The 15,492-nt window shown below is 43.8% G+C and overlaps 1 long non-coding RNA gene across 1 annotated transcript; it reads right to left on the bottom strand.

The window, feature by feature from the left end:
* Positions 1-429: 429 nt before the first annotated feature.
* Positions 430-10,936, bottom strand: LOC126505319 (uncharacterized). Its single transcript, XR_007592863.1, has 3 exons — positions 10,248-10,936; positions 3,418-3,529; positions 430-3,116 (listed from the first exon to the last, which is right to left on the bottom strand). It is a non-coding gene; the product is annotated as an uncharacterized lncRNA (long non-coding RNA).
* Positions 10,937-15,492: the final 4,556 nt, after the last annotated feature.

The following is a 15,492-nucleotide window of genomic DNA, read 5'->3' as shown; positions in this document are numbered from 1 at the left end:
CTGTCTTAAAAAAAATAACTGGGGCAGAAGCAAAGGACAAAGGACTGAGACAAATCAAATTGCCTACCTATCCAAGATACCACCAAAGCTGCTAGTTCAAGGTCAAATCAATCCTCAGAGGCATATTAATTCCTATTGTTTCTCTTTCCTAGTAGTCTAACGCACACACACACACACACACACACACACTTAGCTCTTTTCCCTGTGTGCTCATTTTTTATTAGATTCCAACTCAGGTCTTGTATCATTGAACCTCTGAGAAATCTCCCTGGCTCCAGGAAAACAGTCCAGTTGCGCCCTGGAAGACAGATGGATAATACTTCAAATTTCCGGAGTGAGCTATGAAACAGACTATGAATTTATTCCATGGGGGCTAATCTTGGAGAGTCCTGGTCTTCCTTCTTAATAACTGACTGGCAGCGCAAATCTCTCCAGGTCTCTCACCTGCAAGTCTTCTGTCTTTCGTGACAACTCTGTGGGCGAGCAATTGTCACCCGAAAATTGCTGTGGCCATGATGTCTTAGGGACTACACTTTCTTCCTTGGGAGAAATTCCTTTCTCTTCCAAATTGTTCTGAGGAGGCTGTTGATCAAAGTTCCCTGGTCCTTTCCTTCCAGGGTGTGTAGGAAGGCCATCCATGACAACCATAATAACCTCCTACTCACCTGACCAGGGATTGCCATGGGAAGTCAGCCAAGGTTCAATGCCAAAAGGGGGAAAAGCTGAGGATTTTTTTTTTCCAGCAAAGCTTGTGGGAAAATATTCTTTACTTTTTTGTCAAGTAGCTGTATGAGTTTGACCACAAAGAGCCACCTCATGAGACCCTGGTAGGGTAAGGCTTTCCCAGAGGAAAGAAATGAACTGGAGAGCCAGGAATGGTGACTTTGCTTCTGCACATCCCAGGACTCAGGAGGCTGAGGCAGGAGGATGGATATAAATTGGAGGTCAGCCTGGGCTACATGATAAAACATTGTCTTAAGAGAAAAGAAAATATAGAAGAAAAAGAAATAGAGCAGGAAGGGGTAAACATGGATGCAGAAGCTAACTTGATTCGGGAAAAAAATCAGGCTAGCTAACCCTAGTGCAAGGCCTGTTTTTCTCTGGATCCCAGAAAGCTACACCCTAAATTGGTCCCACCTCTTAAAGATAAGTGATTAACAAGGTTTCTCCATCACCTCCCCCTTTTGTCTAAACAAGAACAATCCAAACCCAATACAATTACATACAATAGGAAAAGATATCAAGTATAAAATTACAAGCAACGTAAACAATATTAAGCAAGGAACACATGACAAATGTTTTAATAAGCATTCTATTCCAAAGAGTCTAAGTCTTGCATCAGAAATAAGGTTGGCTAAATCATAAGAGGAAGGTAAATGAGATTATCTAATCTTCAACCCCATCAAAGGCCTGAGAAGGGAGATAATATTGAGTAGGCAGGAAGTGCATTCAAGTAGCTTGCAGTATATGATGGAGACAATTTTCTACCTGGGCAATCACCCAAAGTCTCATTTGCAACGTTGAAGCAACCAACGTTGGCCAAGGCCTAGGATAACTGACAGACTATTTTCAGAGGCAGGGAATTTTTCAGAACCGTCTTACCCTGTCTTGGCAAGGTTTGGCAGTCCTTTTTCTTGTGTCCTTCTTATCCAGTCCGGATACCATGTACTTTGTCAATGGTTGAGGCATGGGCATTTCTTTGCCCAAAAGCCAATTGTGCCAAGAAGAAAACAAACTCTGAGTGGAGTGTCCTCATTGCTCAACATTCTCTCAGAAATAGATTGGTGCTGTCAGGAGCAATCATGTCTCATGTCAACAGAACCTTAAATTATTTAAATGCTATGTTCTACAGATTCTTGAAGTGGTGGAAGATTACCTATCTAGGCAGAATACAATCTCTATGTATCTAAAGAATCTATAATCTGACCATATGTATAATAAACATGAACAACTATTGACTACAATATTTAATACTTATACAACTTGAAGACTAAGACTTCATGTCAGAATATTAAATAATCTGTAAACAAATATGCAGCCAATGAGGACAATGACCTCAAAATGTAAACAATGTATAAGTATCTTGATCAGAGGTAGGAGTAATATATAATGCAATATGAAAATATATCCTAAAAGTTGTATCAATATACAGATGTCCTAAACAGAGGTAGGAACATGCATATATACAAGCTGACAAAATAACTTTGCATAGGTGTACAAATATTGTAAACAGAAATAAAAAATATAATTAGAAGTTGTATTAATATATAAAAACTATACCAATGCAAATTATTCATAAATAATAGCTTACAAGTATTCGCTCTATTACTCACTATTATTATCCCCCCCTTTTTTTATCTCTGAGCCTACATAGTTTCCATCCCAACCCTCCACCTTTTACAAGTAATAATCAACAACTCCTAGATGGTGTTCCCAACCCTGAGGACAAACTTTTTTGTGAGAGGGGACGTTGTCCTCTAGAATTGCCTCCCGCCGTCATGGGGGCAATGTTCTCTTTATGGGATCCTGCAAAAGTAAAGTGGTCGTTAAGTTTCAAGATTACTGTCTAGCATAGTTACAAACGATTTCTGAGTAGTTGATAGGGTTTTTTCCAAAGTATTTATTTGGAGTTCTGGCCAGAATGTCATGAGAAGGTGTACTGCAGGGAGCCAGTACGTGCAGCCGCCATTACAAGATGGCGCCGGGCCCCTGCAGGCTTGGTATAAACAATTCCATATAAGGTCATAGCCGGTACCACCATCTCGGGCATGCTCAGTGTCCTCAGTGTGCTGGACCTATCAGGGAGCTTGGAATGGCTGCTGAGACATTTTGACCAATAGGAAGCCTGCATGTACCCCTAGTCCTTATATAGGCAGTTGCAGCTCAGAGCTTGGGGCCCCTCGCCTCCTGCTCTCCCTTCAACCAAGAGGCTCCAATAAAGCTTGATTTGGGAAGAATCCTCGTCTGGTGGCTGTTCTTTCCTGCTGGTCAGGGAGTTCGCCGCAGTGTACCATGTCAGCAACTGGTACCCAAATACGGGTCTTATAGCAGTGCTCTCAGCATCATGATGTTACCTCACCCAGGTGGAGTTGTGGCTGGGGGGCCCCATCTTCTTCCTGGAAAGGATTTGTAGGAAATTCTATTGTTTATCATGGAAAACTTAAACATTATTCATATAGAAATACATTCAATGAAGAATATGATATAGACAAAATAGACATGGAGAAAGTAAAATTTTTCTTAAAGTCTTCCTTCTGTTCCATACCAGATGGCTCCTGTCATGAGACAGAAACTGAATTTTCCTTTTAACAACACACTTGAATTTAGAGAAGTACAAAGCTATTGCCCAACTCCAAATCCAGCTCTATATATTCATAAATATATTTATGTATATTTAAATGTATATGTTTTGATCACCTGTCCTCATAAGTCATTTTTTTCCTTGATGATCCTTATTGGATAGTTATTTTTCCTTTTGTCAGCGTCCAAACATCCAGGGTCTCTTGAATTTTTGAAGATGTGAATTTTCCTGTAAAAACAAGAGCAGAACCACCTGCATGGTTGTCACCATTGTGGATGAGCTGTCATCTCTCTCTATCAAGAGGTTTCTCTTTTACAAAGCAAATCTTTATTAATTTTGATGGTATCCATAGTTTTTCTTCTCCTGTGGAAACAAGAACAAAACCCCTTCCCCAACATAGCACATCTCCTGGTTTCCATTGTGAGGTCAGCACATCCTTGAAATACACTGGTTGATTCAATTCAGAAGGTTTTTTTTCTCTATTATCCAGTGTCTCTCTGCTGCTGTTGTTCCTTTCTCATTAGCGTTAAGAAAATTCAAGATTAATAAAGCATTATGCAATCTATTTCTGGGGGTATTTTCCATCCCTTTCTGTTTGTTCAGCATATCCTTTATAGTTCAATTTGACCTTTCTATAACTGCCTGACCTGTAGGATAATTTGATATACCTGTAATATGCTTTATATTATAATAAGCAGAAAAACATTTTTTTTCTTAGATATATATGCTGGATCATTGTCTGTCTTTATTTGTGCAGGAATGCCCATGATGGTCATAACTTCTAATAAATGTTTGATTACTGAGTCAACCTTTTCCAAGCTCAAGGCAGTTGCCCATTGAAAACCTGAATACGTGTCTATGGTGTGGTACACATATTTTAATTTTCCAAATTCTGTAAAGTGGAACACATCCATTTGCCAGATCTCATTTCTTTGAGTACCCTTTGGGTTACTCCCTGCAGGCGATGGTGATTGGTTATAGAAAGAGCAAGCAGGACATCTCTTTATAATCTCCTTAGCTTGTTGCCATGTAATAGGAAACTTGTCTTTAAACCTTTGCTACTGACATGAAATTCTGAGGCCTTCAACACACTTCCAATCAATAACTGATCAATTTCTGCATTATCTTGTGCTAGAGGACATGGCAGTCCCATTTGGGATCATATGTGTGTTATGTATATAGGACAAAGCCTATTCCTAATTATGTCTTGCACCTAAATGAATAATGAAGTCAATTCTGTATCATCTGGTATAAATCCAACAGTTTCAATATGCAAGACAATTCTTTCTGCATATTGTGAATCAGTAACTATATGGAAAGGTTCTTTAAAATCCCTTAGTACCATAAGAATAGCATATAATTCTGCCTTCTGGACAGAATTATAAGGGCTTTGTTCTACCTTACTTAATTCTTCTGATTTGTAACCTGCCTTCCCTGATTTATTTGTATCAGTATAAAATGTATGGACTCCAGGTATTGGTGCATCATGTACAATTTGGGAAAGAATCCAAGAAGGTATCTTTAAAAGGTTAAGTCTATTGCTTTTGGGATAATTGCTATTAATTCCTCCCAAAAAATTAGCACAAACTGTTTGCCATGGTTCATTGTCTTCCTATGACTTTTTATTTCATCAGTAATAAAAGGCACTATAATCTCTGCTGGGTCTATAACTGCAATTGACAAAATCTCAATTTACCTTTTATAATTAATTCAGAGACTTTTTCCACATAAAAATTTTTAAATTTTTACTTGGTTTATGTAGTAAAAAGATCCATTCTAAGATAATATCATTTCTCTGCATTGAAATTCCTATGGGAGAAATTCTGGAAGGCAATATGACTAGAATACAATTAAGATTTGGATTCACCCTACCCAAATGTGACTCCTGTAATATCTCCTCAACAATTGTCAGTTCCTTTTCTGCTTCAGCTGTTAATTCTCTGGGACTATTCAAGTCTTTATCACTATATAAGGTTTTGTTTAAATGAATTATTAGATCAGGTGTTATCCCAACAGCTGGTCGTAGACTGGACATGTCTCCTAACAATCTTTGAAAGTCATTAAGAGTCCGCAACCAGTCTCTCCAATTTTGTGCCTTTTGTGTTTTAATTTTCTGTAAACCTATTCTGTAACCTAGGAAATTAACAGAATCTCCTCTTTGAATCTTTTCAGGAGCAATTTGTAATCCCTATTTAGGCAAAAGTTTCTTTACTTCTTAAAACATTCTTTCTAGAGTATCTATGTTTAAACAGATAAAATGTCATCCATGTAATGGTAGATTATAGACTCAGGAAATTGCTTATGTATTATGTCCAATGGCTGACTGACAAAATATTGGCACATAGTGGGGCTATTGAGCATCCCTTGCAGGAGGGTATCTCCTAGTAGGCTGAGAATTATTTTAAGTAGGCACTATGAAAGCAAATTTTTCTATATCCTTTTCTTGTAAAGGTATAGTGAAGAAACAATCCTTTGAATCAATAACTATGAAAGGCCATCCCTTTGGTAACAGAGAAGGCAGAGGAATTCCAGATTGTAGAGGGCCCATAGGTTGAATAACCTTGTTGATAGCTCTAAGATCTGTCACCATTCCCCATTTTCCAGATTTCTTTTTAACAACAAATACAGGAAAATTCCAAGGTCTCGTTGAGTCTTCATTATGGTGAGCATCTAGTTGCTCTTGTACCATCCCTTCTAAGACCTGCAGCTTTTCTTCTGTTAGAGGCCACAGTTTAACCCATATTGGTCTCAGTTAACCATTTTAAAGGCAGGGTTGTTAGTACCTCCAAAGGTTTGTCAATTGCTTTGTGTTCTTGTACAGCCTGAATGGCTGGTGACTTTTGTCTATAGTATCTTCTAATATCTTCCCCAGAAACATACATTTTGGGGGCTGCAGGAATGTTAATCTGGGTATTCCATTGCTGTAATAGGTCACAACCCCACCAATTCACTGCAATATTAGCTACATATGGCCTTGGCCTCCCTCTCTATCCTTCTGGCCCTATGCATTTGACCCATATCATGATTTGTTTCACTTGAGAACTGAACATCTACCTCTTGAAGCGGCCAAGATACTGGGGTAATGATACTTACTTACATCCTCACCCGTGTCTAGTAAGCCTTGAATAAAAATGCCATTTATACACACTCTTAGCTTTGGTCTTTGATTATTTATAGAAGTCTGCCAGAATATTTGTTTCCTATTTCCTACTGGATCCATCTTCCACATCTATTTCATCATCCAGACCAGTTTGTTTTTTTACAGTAGGCACTGGATTTTTTTTTTTTAATTTTTCCTGATGAGACACACTCTCCACAGTAACTGGGAACTATTAGACCATGTTTGTCATGGGGGCCTGCAAGAAGCCCCCCAAGGAGTTTACCAGTAGTGTCAGGTTGCCTTGTCTGTCTTTGTTGACCTACATTCATTGGTCCAGTGTCATCTTTGCCATACTTCCTACATATACCTGAAGGCTGAGTCCTCCTGTTCTTGCCATTCTCAGAGGAGACATGATTCCTAGGAATCCCTTGTCTCCAATCCCCTCTCAGATGCCCTATTCTACCACAATTAAAACATTTGGTATTTTGATGTCTCCTCATACCATTGGAAATTGCTTCTCCTACCCAAGCTTCAGTACTATAGTCAAGTGTCTCGACATTCATTGTTTGTAAGATTCATTCATCCATTGGTGCTGATCTAACCTTTAAAGACCCAAGGATCTTTGTGCATTCTAAGTTGGCATTCTCAAAAGTCAAAGATTCAATTAGTACACATCTATCTTCTGGGTCTGTTGCCCCTTTCTTTTTTTTTTAAAAAAAAGATTTATTTATTTTATTTATTATGTATATAACATTCTGCCTCCACATATGCCCACACACCAGAAGAGGGTGCCAGATCTCATTACAGATGGTTGTGAGCCACCATGTGGTTGCTGGGAATTGAACTCACGATCTCTGGAAGAGCAGCCAGTGCTCTTAACCACTGAGCCATGTCTCCAGCCCTTTGTTGCCCCTTTCTGTACAGCCTTAGTTAGACTTTGTAAAAAGTCACTAAAGGGTTTTCTCTGATCCTGTTTAACCCTAATATATGATTGAATTCTCTTTCCTAGGTCCTGAATCCTGTCCCAAGCATTTAAAGCTGCTGTGCTACATAGGGACAAGGTGTTTTCACCATAAAGAGACTGATCCTGAGAATCAGAGTAAAGTCCCTCACCCAGAATTTGATCTTGGGAAATCTCAAGTCCTTTTGCTTTTGCCTGTTGCTCTAAAATTTTTGCTTCTTCTCTCTAGTAACATTTCCAAAGCAACTGTGGTCCATTTTCTAGGACCACTGAGATTAACTGAATCCAGTCTTGTGGCATTGCTTTGTTGCTTAAAGCTCACATTATGACCATTTCCCTAATGAAGGATGAATGTATTCCATAAGATACAGTTGCTTATTTACTTTGCTTTAGATCAGCATTACATATGGGCTCCCATGTATATTCTTTGACTACCTTAGGGTATTTGGTGCCAGATGCTGTTTCTGATGATATCACCAGAAAGGCAGGTAGAACTCTGGGTAAATTATCCTGGAGTTTGGTACACACTGATGAGGCTACATTTTGCCTTTGTACCATTTCAATGAATTCCTCACTCTTTTCAAATCTTTTTTACCACTGCCTTTTGTAAAGTCTGGATCTACTGTCTGGTGTTCTGTTCTAATGCCCTCATTGAGGATTCCAAGGTATGAAGTCTTATCCTTGGACATAATTTTTATAGCATGCATATTACCTTCCTAGAGAGACATTCTATCAGTCAATCTATCATAACCCTCTGACAGAGTCCAATTAGTACATTCAACAGTACGAATTCTCTCAGACAATGTCTCAGCACCCTCTGTCATTGACTGGGTTTTGTTTGTCAAATTTGCTGTATCCTTCTCCAGAGTGTTGAATTTCCTTTTTAGTTGATCATTATCAGTCTGTAAAGACTGTGCCATTTCTAAAAGTGCCTCATTTGACTGGGTTTTGTTTGTCAAATTGGTTGTATCCTTCTCCAGAGTGCTGAATTTCCCTTTTAGTTGGTCATTATCAGTCTGTAAAGACTGTATCGTTTCTAAAAGTGGTCCTATTATGTTTTTAAGGAGAAAATGTGAAGGACAAAGCTAATCCTTAGAATCAAATAGAGGTAGGAGAAAATCGTAACAACCTTGCATAACATCATACATGGTATAAGCAAAAAGGCCATTGAACTCCTGGATGGTTAAATTGTCCATCATCTTGCCCTTCTAAATTATAAATTTATAAGTTATATTTTGAATTATAAATCTTACCTGTGGTTGAGTTTGAGCTGGAGTAGGTGCTATAACCATTACCTGCCAGTAGGTGTTGTGGTGCACTTGTAGCCGCGTAGCCAGCTTGAATATGAATTTTAGCATTAAATGCTGAAAGCTATGCTCAAATTAAAAGCAGTTGTTTAGTGTAAACACAGACTGTGTGCTCTGTGGAGGTCCCTGCTGGGTTGGTGGCCACACAAGCACAAATGCTGAACAGAGACAACCGTGGAAGCCTACATCCCGCCTGAGCATCTGTGAGCGCTGGAAAACTGGACCCAGAAGCCAGCTGAGATGTTTAATGAGAAAATATGAAGGACTGCATCTAACGGCTACTCAGGGCCACTGCTGGAATTTTATACCCATATGAATGGCGTGGAGCCTGACGGCTCTGGCTAGAGCCACTGGAGACCAGAGCGCCATGAATCGGGCGCCAACTGTAGAAGCTAACTCAATTCAGGGAATAACCGGGCTAGCTAAAAGATAAACAATTATATTTTATTTATTATAAGGGGAAAATTCATGAAACTGGAATGAGAACGCCAAGCTCAGCTGTGTGGCGAGGGAACCACAGAGAGAGAGAGAGCACCTGGGCCGTCTGCCCATTTTTCTCAGGGTCCCAGAAAGCCAAACCCTAATTTGGTCCCACCTCTTAAAGATAATAGTTAACAAGGCTTCTACATGGACGTAAGGAAAGAAGGTTTGTGCCACCAGGTTCTCATGTCTTGACTATCCCGGATTTGTCACCATCCCTTCTTTCTTTGAGCTACTCCAGAATTCCCCAGACGTTGTCTGTCTGCCTTCCCATCTCTCTTTCTCCCCATTGCCCTGGATTTAGTTTTTCTACCAACCAAGCATCTAAGCATCTTTTTAAAAATACATTTAAAAATGTTTTATTTACTCTTATCATAGGTGCATTGGTGTTTTGCTTGCATATAAGTCTTTATGAAGGTGTCAGATCCCCTGGAACTGGAGTTAAAGACAATTGTGAGCTGTCATGTGGGTGCTGGGAACTGAACTCAGGTCCTCTGTAAAAAGATCCAGTGCTCTTAACTGTTGAGCCATCTCTCCATCCCCAACCTGGAGTCTTAATGAACAAAAGCCCTCCAAAAGCTTCCCTCTATACGGTACAACAGCTTCCTTCTATATGGTACAATGGCTTCCCTCTATATGGTACAACGGCTTCCCTCTATACGGTACAACAGCCTCCCTCTATACGGTACAACAGCCTCCCTCTATACGGTACAACAGCCTCCCTCTATACGGTACAATGGCTTCCCTCTATATGGTACAACAGCCTCCTTCTATATGGTACAACAGCCTCCCTCTATATGGTACAACGGCTTCCCTCTATATGGTACAATGGCCTCCCTCTATGTGGTATATTCAACTAAAAAGACATAAGAAAAAAACAAACCAAACAAACATCCCTCAGGCTCTTTTTATCTGAAAATTGTCTCTCTCTCCCCATCTTCCCTTGATTAGCGTCAGACTGCCCTCTGTCACCTTAGCATCAACTGTGCTAGACTCCATTACATGGACCTGCCCCAGATGTGAGGCTGTGGGTTACAGTTGTCTGAAGACACAGGGCCAAGTGACGTGGGAAGCAGTAGGAAGCTAGGCATTGCATACCTGGGTCACTAGGTGAGAGATGGTGAGAGATCTTCATCTCGACTGTGACTCCACAGTCACTCCTGGAAGCCTCGGGAGCTCCCAGCGGCAGCAGGGCACACCTGCTGTTGGGAAATGTTCACCAAGGCCAGGCTGAGCTTGGTGACACATGATGTTTGTGACTTTTACCTCCCTTTTCAGACCGCTGCATCCCTGTCTTCTCCTCACTGTCCGGCTACTTGTCCTGAATCCCTTACTCCCTAGCACCTGACTGGCATACAGGTTCTGCTCCCATGGTTCAGTGATGATGGACTGGGAGAGAACCGGGTGGGTCCTACAGGGGGGCTTCATCTCTTTTCTGCTGGCACCAGGCCCTCTGTGTCCTTTGTCTCCCCTCACCATCTGCCTCCCCTCCGAGTATGCCGACCTCTGCCTTGTTCCCTTTCCCACAGTTCCCTGCTCTGTGTCTGGCAGGGTCTGAAGGTGCGACACAGGCTGGTGTCAGGAGAAGGTTCCTGGACAGATTTCCAATTAGAAAATATTATCAGGACACTCAGGAGGCAGAGGTAGGTGGATGTATATGAGTTCATAGGCCAGCCCGGTTTACAGAGTGAGTTCCAGGACAGCCAGAGCTACACAGAGAAACCCTGCCTTGAAAAACAAAAGAGAGAAAGAAAGAAAGAGAGAGAGAGAGAGAGAGAGAGAGAGAGAGAGAGAGAGAGAGACAGAGAGAGAGAGAGAGAGAGAGAGAGAGAGAGAGAGAGAGAGAGAGAGAGAAAAGAAAGAAAGAAAGAAAGAAAGAAAGAAAGAAAGAAAGAAAGAAAGAAAGAAAATACCATCGGAGAAGGGAGTCCATGCCCTCAGAGTAAACTCAGTGAACAAAGAGGGCGTAAAGGTATGGCATCTTAGGCTTGGAAACTTCGTGGACTTCGCTAGTTGGGGAAGGTGATCCTTGTTTGTCTCTGTCTAGCCTTTCTGACTTCATTTGCCCCATCGCTAAGCTGGAACGTGGAGGCCATTTGTTCCTGCTCCCAGGAACAGAGTGAGTCTCAGGCAGGGCATGGTGTGTGGCTCCCTCCCTTGGGGTTGCTGACTGCTCAGACTTTTACAATTCTCAAGCCTCATTCCAAAGAGCTTTTGTGGTTTAAATCAATGTGCTTCTGGGAATCAGCCCTCATTATTTCCTTGTTCATATTAATTGCCTCACTCTTACACCACCCTGACACAATGCCCTTTGTCCTACAGCACAGTGCAAGGCCTTTCAGGGATCTCCCAGGGCTTTCTAATCATGACCCGCAACCTCAGGGCAGAGGAGACACTCCAGCTGTTCAAGGAGCAGCCTCCACTGCCTCTCAGACGGCAAGGGCCACCCCAGGGGACGATGTGCCTTTGTGGCCCTGCCTGGGATCAGCTGCTGTTGACTTGAGGCCCGGCAGAACAGTACAGGAAATAGTTGGGCAATAATAGCTCTCACATTTATAGCCAGGTGTCAGGGGCCTGGCATGGAGGACCAGAAACTACATTAAATGCTAGATCATTTGAATCAGACTCCTAAGTAATTTAATATCATCAACAGCCCTGCTATATGCCAGACACCATACCAGGCACCAAGAATGTGAAGATGTATCCCCTACACCTCTGTGGGGGATAGTCTAGGAAAGGACACAGGGAAGTGTCAAGGAAGGGTGGAGGCTGGGCAGCTCCAGCTCTGGGGGTATGGGGGTTCTGGAAAGGACTTTGGATTTGGTAAAGAGAAAAGATTGCTACATCGTTCTGGAAAGAGGTAGAGGGAGCCGCCCCTGCACACTGAGACGCAAGTGGCCCAAAGGCTCGGGGTGTGCACTGTCCTGGGATTCTGGGAATGAACTGGGAGTCAACACATCACAAGTGGCCATGGCCAGTCCACTGCCGCCTTATTCTACAGCCAACATTTACTCCTGGCGTTTCTCAGTGTTTTGGATGTTACAGTGCTGGCTGTTTTCCCTTCTTGGCCTTGTTGCTTTAACCCTCCACTCCCCCAGGCATTCCTCAGGCTGGGAAGACCTGGTGTTGGAGACCAGGCTATTCAGGAAGCCTTGGGCAGGAACTGTGCTGGACTACCTTCTGTTGGCACAGGCAGAGAATAGGAGCTGGGGCATTGGCAAGGTTCCCGCTACTGGGCTAGTTACCCAGACAAAGGTCCTGAGAGCCACAGTTCTTTGCAGAAGTTTCAGGTGAAAGCAGGTGGGTTAGGAGCTCGAGGGGGTGTACAGTAAGGGTCTCAGGGGGAGTGCAATAATGAGGTAGTAACAGCTTGGAGCCTTAGGAATCATCGGTTCTCATGGGCTAGGCTTACAGAGATGAGGCGAAGCCCCTACTTGACTTTCTTCCTTGTTATGAAGCATTTATCTAACTATTTCTTTATCAATAAAAACACGGAGTCAGCTATCAGGGTTAGAACCTGATTGATCAGAGAAACAATGGAGAAGGGGCCAAGTGACCTCCTCTCTCCTTCCTGGCTCCGAAAGAGCAGAGCATTTCTCTCAGCCCCTTCCTACAACTTCTTGTGTCTCTCTGTAGGTCCTTGGTCCTCCAAAGCCTCTGTGGCTGATTTTGGTTGGCTAGTAGCTGGCTCCGCCCTCTGATTCAAAGTAAACTTTATTGTCAGTCTTGGGAGTGTCAAGAGTGTGATCCAAACATCCCACAGCGTTGTTATTTACTTTTGTCCTCCCCATATCCCACAGGGTCTTCTGAGTGGTGGGTCACAGACCTTCTTGGTTGATGGTGTCCTTCTCATGCCTCCCAGACCTCAGCACCATGGATGAACAGATTCCCCATATCAGGAGCGTCCCATGGGACTCTGTGTGTCACCTAATCCCCTGAGGACCTTGATGTAGCAGGGCCTCGGTCAACTCATGAGAACGTCACTGGACTTCCAAAGACAACGTTCTACATTCTGACTAGGAGGATGCTGCTGCCCGAGGCCAGATAGGGTCAACTAGCATCATTGCCTGCTGCTTCTCTTGGGTGTGTTTGTTGTGTGCCTGTGTTGTGTACAAGAGTGTGTGGTTGAGGAGGCCAAAGGTCAATGTTGGTTTTCTTCCTTAGTCACCCTTAAAGTCTCTCTTCCTCTGAGGGTGAGGGGAGTAGCAAGCAGCTCACTCAGGACAGAACAACAAGCATGTGGCATGGGTGTGGGAAGGGGCGTGGAGAGCAAGAGAAGTCTGTGTCTAGTAACCGGAAATAGTAATATTAGCTATCACTCTGTCCAGTGAGGACAACTTCCAGAACCCAGTGGTCTGAGCAGTTTGGGCAAAAGTGAACTAAGCAGGCTGCCGAGGAACACGGAGAGGTAACATGGACAGACAACCTGGCTTTTCTGGGCTGGAAAAAGAGTGGAACAAAGACACACAGCACGCTCATGCTGTACCCAGGGTGCTATTTTTGCAGTGTGGTCACACCTGGAGGGTGTTAAGAGCAAGTGTGACTGCTGTGCTGGGTCTGAGTGTGTAAGCTCTTGAAAGAGTTGTCTTTGAGCTGCACCAGCAACCTAGTGGGCAGAATCCCCCAGCCCCAAACTGGAATGAATTAGGACAGGAAGGTGTGAGGCTGAGAACCGGGGTGCTGGGACTAGGGGGAAGGGAGTGCTGTGGACAGCCCCTTCTTTCCACAAGGAGGCCATCCCTCCCTGTCAGGGTACATCTCACAGAAACTCAACAAGGAACAGCCTCCTCACCCTACTCTCCCCAGCAGTCAGGGGCCCTCCCCACCTCACCCTACCTCCAGGGCTGCTCATTGCATCCTCTCTGAGTCCTTCCTTCCCTTCTGGGCCACAGCCCTAGCTACTTGCTTTAAGGAAAAGTAGTCTCTTGGGTTATTTATATCTGTATCTAGAGGCCAGACTCCTCTGGGGGAGGGGGGCAGGTACTCGGTGGGGAGACCATACTCAGTCTCCCAGGTAGTCCTGGAAGAAGCCTTTAGCCAAAGCCTCCACGTGAGGGCATGGGACCAAGGTCATATTGTTTATCCCTATGCCTTCCCAAGGGGCCTTGGGAAACTTTGGTTGGTGGCTGGGCAGACCTGTCCTAAGGGCCTTCAGGAGCGCGTGATCTTTAGTATAGATTGTCTTCAGACTCCCAAGCTGTTCCTCACCCTCAACCTATGCATCTCTGCAGAAACTGTCTCCTCCCTTCACGCTGTTTGGAGGGGATAGCTAACTGTAAAACATGAGAATGGAGCTGTTGTGATGTTAGCAGTGCAGGATCTACCAACTAGCCGTGGGTATAAGCCGAGGTGTCTGGAGATACCTCAGACCCAGAAAGCCCCAGTCAGCTGGCCGTGCTGGTGAAGCATCTATGGCCCCAGATCTGCCCAGAGCTGTGCCCACAGTTAAGTTTGAGGGATGGAAATGTAAGAACAGAGACTATATTCCTCTCCAACCCTGGGTCCTCAAATGGCCCAGAACATTCTTGGTTTAACAGCTGATGTTTCTTTCCACGAAGCCTCTTGGCTACCAGGGCACATGGGAAAGGTGACTCAAGGTGAAGACTAGGATCCTGCAGGTACCTACCTGAGTCTTCGCAGGGCTTTATGGCAGGTAGTTACTAGCTCCACGAGACAGGTGACACCAAGAGTCAGAGGTGAGATGGGAGACTCCAAGAAGTGCCAGGGGCTGCTGAGGGGCTCAGGACATCAGGGGATATCACTGACCTGCACCACCATGTACCCAAGACTCCATGTTCAAGCCAGCCCTCTCAGTAGCTGACTCTACACTTTAGGCATGATGCTAGTCACGGAGGCTAACAAGAGAGCTTGTCTGGAGGATTTGACTGAAGGTCTTCCAGGAGGTGCAGAAAGGCTTTGGAATGTCCACTGTGGGACAGTTGGAGACGGGAGAAAACCCAGACTTTGAAGGACTTCCCATCTTCCCCAAACACAGGTCAGAGGCATGTTAAGAGCTAGGAATGGCTCAGAATGGACAGAAGGGAAACCGGAGCATGCGGGGCTGAGCAACACTGAAGGAAAGGCGCTAGCTGAGTGCGGTGTCCCAGAGGGACCAGCAGCTACCTGGAGATCCCCATCCCGAGGGAGAAACCAGCCAGGTTCTGGGGGAGCAGGTTTATTCTGCTGTCAAGGCCAGAGGAGGCTTCTCATGAGCACCTGGCTCACCCCAGGATGAGAAGCAGGAAATGGCATGGCCTTGACCTCAGAGAGCCGGTCAGCCACTGTACCTCCAGCATCTGGTACTTGGTAGTGCTCAGTAGTTAATGAATTCAAAGCGTTGGTC

The sequence above is a fragment of the Alexandromys fortis genome, unplaced genomic scaffold (assembly GCF_014885135.2).
Source record: "Alexandromys fortis isolate MF-2015 unplaced genomic scaffold, M_Fortis_MF-2015_v1.1 scaffold_62, whole genome shotgun sequence".
In the NCBI taxonomy this organism is placed as follows: domain Eukaryota; kingdom Metazoa; phylum Chordata; class Mammalia; order Rodentia; family Cricetidae; genus Alexandromys; species Alexandromys fortis.
The sequence above is the reverse complement of the archived record's forward strand: the minus strand, read 5'-3'. Positions and strand labels throughout refer to the sequence as shown.